The 6,157-nt window shown below is 30.5% G+C and overlaps 1 non-coding gene across 1 annotated transcript; it reads left to right on the top strand.

The window, feature by feature from the left end:
* Positions 1 to 491: 491 nt before the first annotated feature.
* On the top strand, positions 492 to 598 carry LOC133793023 (small nucleolar RNA R71). The gene has a single exon (XR_009874487.1). It is a non-coding gene; the product is annotated as a small nucleolar RNA R71 (small nucleolar RNA).
* The last annotated feature ends 5,559 nt before the right edge of the window (positions 599 to 6,157 follow it).

The raw sequence follows: 6,157 nt of genomic DNA, 5'->3' as shown, positions 1-6,157 counted from the left end.
CTCCATGAAAAGTTTGGATGGTTTCTCCAATTTGGATTGTAAGTGGATGAAAATGGGATATCATTTGGTTTCCCATAAGTATGAAGAGCATTGGCCTCCTCAGAAAAGGCTTCTTGGTAGGAAGGACATGATTGGGCATTATGGCAAGGACTAGAACATATAGAACAAACATCTTTTCTTGGTTGTATTGGAGAATTTATAATTTGGCTTATGGCTAAAGCTTCTACTTTTCTCGCTAATTTGTCTAAGGATGTTCTTAAGTATAATTCATCTTTTACTTCATACCTTCCTCCTCTTTTCGGTGAATAGTTGACCTAGACCTAGGATCAAAATAATTTCATTGTTGTGAATTGACAGATAAATCTTCAAGGGCGTCCTAAGCCTCTTATCCTTGAAATTTTAAAAAATTTCTGGTATGCATAGATTAAATCATTTGACTATTAGAGGGAGTCAAACCATTATAAAAATATTTTACAAGTCTCCATTTTTCAAAACCATGATGAGGACATTTTAATAATAAATCTTTAAATCTTTCTCAACATTCATAAAACTCTTCATTATCTTTTTGAAAAAACTCGGAGATTTCTCTCCTTAGGCTATCAGTTTTAGACCTAGGAAAAAATTTCAGCAAGAATTTATTATAAAGTTGATCCCATGTAGTTATAAACCCCGTGGGAAAGGAATTTAACCAAGCTTTTGATTTGTCTTTTAATGAAAAAGGGAACAATCTTAGTTTGACCAACTCATCAGAAATTTTTTAAAATTTAAATGTTGAGCAAATTTCTAAGAAATCTTTGACATGCCTGTAAGAATCCTCTCTATCTAACCCATAAAAATATGGCAACAATTGAATGATTGATGGTTTAAGCTCAAAATGGGTAGCAGAAGTGGTTGGAAGAACAATACATGAAGGAGCATTAGATGAAATAGGTGCAAAATATTCAAGCAAAGTTTTTTCAAGCACAACATTTTCATCAACAGGATTAGCAATTGGTTCCATGATGCTCAAATTTTTACTAACACTTTCAATTTCAAACAAATATAAAATGCCTTTTTACTAATCTATTTTTAGAGTTACGTTCCCAATGATGCATACAGTTTTCACAAACACGGCAACAAAGATAATCTCAAACAAGCAATTTTCTGATGTAGAAGATCAATTAAAACCGCAACCACAGGGCATACTTAGAATTTTTAGAGATTTCACAACAATATAATTTTTATGGTTTACTTGTCCCCAAGCCTATTTGATTCCACTTACTCGCACACTACTAACAACTCCCTGAGGTTAATTAGTAGAAGCAGATTGAGAATTTTGTTCAAATTTCCTTTAAGCAAAAATTGCTTATGGTGAAAGGACAAGATATAGGTTTCTTTTTTCACAATTACACTAAAATATGATAAAAGACAAAAAAAAAGGTAAAATTAAATAAGACTATAAAAAATTAGGCAAGAGTAGGGAAGCATAGCATGCCATCAACCATAACAAAAATAAGGTAAAAATTAGGAGGCACAAGTGACATCAACTAAAACATAAAATAAAGGACTAGGAGGCAAAATTGCCATCAACTAGTAACTTGCAATAAGTAAATAAAAATAAGAACAAGATAAATAAAGAAAATTACAACAAATGTTAGGAAGCACAAGTGCCCTCAACTAACAAAGATATAAAATAAATACAACAAAATTAGGAGGCACAAGTGTCATCAATTATAAAAATTAAAAAGATAGATAGGAGGCATAAGTGTCGTTAACTAAAAAAAATAAATATAAAAATATAAGTAAGTTGTTTTTTTTATGGGTGGTAGAACCGTCCTAACTTTTCTTTTTATCTTTTTTTTTTTAGTTTTTATATAAATACATATATATATTTTTTATATTTTTCTATATATAAATTTGTTTTTAATACAAAAATTTAAATAACTAGTAGAAGAATTCACTAACCTTGAGATAAATTCTGTTTCCTTTCTTGCAACTCCCCGGCAACGACGCCAAAATCTTGATGGACCCAAAATAAGTATGTTTTAAAAATTTATAACTCGCAAGCGCACGAACCGTATATGAAATATAGTGTTCGTGTAAGCACGAGATCGAACCCAAAGGAGTTGTCTAAAATAAAAAAGAAAACTATTTTAAACCAAAATTAATAAATTATAACCTAGCTCCAAAGATTGATGAGATTTAATGTCATGAACGTAAAATAAAAGATTTAAAATAAAGCTATTTAAGAGAATACAAAGTAAATCAATTATGATTTGAAAATAAATTGTAAAAGAAAGATTATTAAGATACTAGAATCCACAAAATGTAAGTTCAATAATATTTATAAGTACATTGATTTCCAAGTTTTAGTGATAGTTAAAATAAGTTAAATTATCATTTTCCAAATAGATTTATAATTTTAAGCACAAATTACTTCTAAAAAGATAGGATTTTTCTTCACTTTTCAAAAAGTATAATTTCAAAGTATTTAATGTGAATCAGCCTAATGAAACAACAAAAAATCAAATAACATTATTTATAAGGCAAAACATAATATTTTTGTTCTAAGCATTGGATGTGTACAATTTAATGACACATCTTACACAAAGAATATTATGTTTTGCAAAATGAAGAACAAAGTGCATATTATCTAACAATCCAAAATATGAGACATTAAAGATGAAAGACATATATGACGAAGAAACATCCATAAACTTTGTTGCATTACAAGGGAAATCAACATACAACATAAATATTATCTAGTTACAAGTTGCTTCATCATGATCTTAATAATCTTATGAAAAAGATTAGAATCACATAACTAGAATAGAAATTACAAAATAAAAAAAATACATACTTGAAAATGCTCTTAAAAAACCCAAAATGGTAGAAAGAAGATGGTAACAAAAAATTAAGCACCCTAAAATAGTCTTGAAATTCCATATTTATAGCCAAAATGAGAGCATTAAAATAATTAACTTAAATTGATTAAATTAATTAAATAAAGTAAATATGGCATGTAGAGGTAAATTATAGGGTGTAATGATGATGTTATGGTGAAACATGTGAGAAAATTGGGTAGAAAGGTGGCATTTTTGGACATAGGGGACAAAGGGACAAGGGAGCCACTTGTTGGGCTCAATAAGGGGCTATGGCAAGGAGCCTTTGCTAGGTTGAGGCCTTTGGGTGGCTGCTGAGGCAACTGGGCTCATTGGGCCTGGGGCGAATTGGGCCAGGCGGCTGGGGAAAGGGGAGAGCTTCAGTTGGGCTTGGAGAAAGGCGCAGGCCCGTGGGTGTAGGGAGCTTGGGGTGTGTGGGCTCGGCTTTGGGCTGCTGGTAGCTGAGGAAGGAAACAGGCCTAGGCCGAGGAGAAGCGGGCAGGTGGGCTGGTGGGTGCAGCTGGGCCCAAAGTTGATGGAGCATGCACTACAAGAAAAAACAGTATTCATAACACTTAAAAACTGCTAACCGGGAGTATTGATAACGCTTCTGAAAATGCTAACGTAGCCCCTGTTATTAAAAGTCCTGTCTTTTCTATAATAGTATTCGAATGTTATGTTCGATGTTATCTTAAACTATTCAATAACACATTTTTAGTTGCTATAATATTCAAATAATAACATTTAGTTAGAATATTTGGTTATAAATTTGAAGTTTAATATTATACTTTTTGCATAACACTTTTCAACTGTTACATTTGATTATTTTTATAACGTTTTTAGTTTGTTATATTATATAAATCATAACAATTTGTTACGCTTATAATATGTTTCTAAATCATAACATATTAAGGTTTTTTATTGTGATAAGAGTACTTATAAGTTTTTTTTTTAATTAAAAGATTTTCATTATTGTATTTTGATAAAAAAAAAATCAAAATTAATCATAAAATGTAATTCTCAATACATTGATAAACCATAAGTATTACATTAAATAATAACTAATTCAAACTATGAATGTGTCTATTTCATGAGATCTTAGTTCTAACTTAAGTTTGAAAGCATAACATAATAAAGTTTCTTGAACATTTTTTACTTCAAAAATGAAAAACAAAAACATTACAAGATACACAAAAGTAAACCATGCATGAAACTTGCTCCATCCTTCAATTCATCATCCTTTGTGCACTTGTCTGGAAGACAAAATTCTCACATTCTATGATATCCCTTTGGGTCTGGTTGGCAAGTCCTGGAAGTGATCTGAACCTAAAACAGCACATATGGACATTAGACACATATTATTTCCCTTAAAACCAAATAGATTATTACATAGATATGCATGAACATCAGATGAGATGAACCTCATACCACTAGCTATTTTGCACAGCTTAATGATTATATGTGCTAAAGACAAAAAAAAAATGGAGATGCTTAAAAATTAACAAAGACCTGTAAAAGATTTCATTAACCCACTTGGAATCCAAACTAACATGTATTTAGCCCAGGTAATGAATGAATGCTATACTATAATTTTTACAAACTTATAATGAAATATCACTGGAACATTGTGCCAAGAACTGAAACAACTCTGAATTGTAGTAAATGGTTGGATGTTATTTGGGGATTGAACAGGGTTAATTAAACAAAGAGAACAAGCACTTAATTAAACTTTAAAGCATGATTTTTAAACAATTTCATAAACAAATTAGATATAGGTCAAAATTCATAAACTAATTTGTAGACATATCAGAGAACACTTATAGCAAAAAAAAAAAAAAAAACCTCACCAACATCCATTGCTTCATCTGTTAATGCAGCCACTGTAAACACAACTCCTAACAAACCCTCAACAGCCAGAGTTATTGCATGAGCTTCACTAGCAACTAAGACTATAACAAACCCATGGACAAGGCAAGCCAAGATGACAACCCAAGCAATAACAAGTTCCTGAAATGCCAGAAAATCAACTAGCAAAGAAATATCAAAATATAAATAAGCATAATAGAAAACAAAATGAAGATTCAAACAAAGCTTGGGAACATCTGCAAGATGAAAACTAAAATAAATAAATAATATAACAAGTGAATGCAAATCCAATCCTATAACTATCATATAAACTATAACTTCCCAAAGCTATAAATAAGAAAAGAGAATACAGTGCAAATAAAATCAAACTTGTCAAACAACTTGCTGCCATTAAGACATTATAGTTTTTCAGACAGTAGGGAGCAATGAAGACATAAAGTGTTTCATAACTTTCTTCATAAAGCAAGGCAAAGGCTTGATACATTACAAACATAATCAAGCAAAGTTTTTTTTTCCAAATAATAAAAAAAATAGCTATATGTCCTTTACTGATATTAAAACAAGGAAATACAAATCAATGCAACTTAATCTTATCTAGAGTTTATAAGAGCAATCATATTCCTACTGAATTCTCAATAACTTAGTAATATAATCATAATTTGGTATTATTCCATTGTATGCACTACTAGGAAACAAGATCTTAATCATATTAAGTCACAATAGCCAACACATATATTAACATCAAAATAAAATAATTATAATAAAATCAATGATATTACCTCAAGATCTTAATCATATTAAGTCACACAATAGCAGAGTGAAAAGAGCTTACCCCACAGCTCAACAACATTTTCCAATTTCTAAAAACAAAATCTGAAATAGAATTGAATAGAGAGAAGTTAGGGCAAGAGATTGAAATAAAATAGAAAGATTCAGATTTTACCAAAAATTGCAGAAAAAAAAGATGAGAGACTTGGATTTCTAAGAGAGAAATCTAAAATGAAGTAATCTATATTCATAATTCTACTTTGGTTAGGAGTGCCCAGCAAGAGTAATAGTTGCACACTTAATTGCTACATTGTACCTATAGAGATGAAATGATAAAAGAAAAATTATGCCAGGCATAAAGAGTATGAGCAAGGGAAAATGATTTCACAGCACAATAAGATTAAAACAAGAGGAATTATGTATATGTATAGGACAGTGGTGATGAATGAGAGAGAAAGTACGAGTGATGGGGCATTGTAACTAACTAATGAGGAAGTTTTGGTTTTATTTTGAAGCGGTGGATTACCAATCACTGCTCTAAATCCCCTCTATTATGAGAATAATGTATGGGGAAGGGGAATAAAAACTACTGCTCAAACGAAAAGTTTCCACATATTGCAGTAAAAAGAATCATCTAGTTGTTTTTTATGCCCTGTTTTCTT

Source organism: Humulus lupulus, chromosome 7 (genome assembly GCF_963169125.1).
Source record: "Humulus lupulus chromosome 7, drHumLupu1.1, whole genome shotgun sequence".
NCBI lineage: Eukaryota > Viridiplantae > Streptophyta > Magnoliopsida > Rosales > Cannabaceae > Humulus > Humulus lupulus.
Note: the sequence above shows the minus strand (reverse complement) of the source record. Positions and strands in the feature narration are given on the sequence as shown.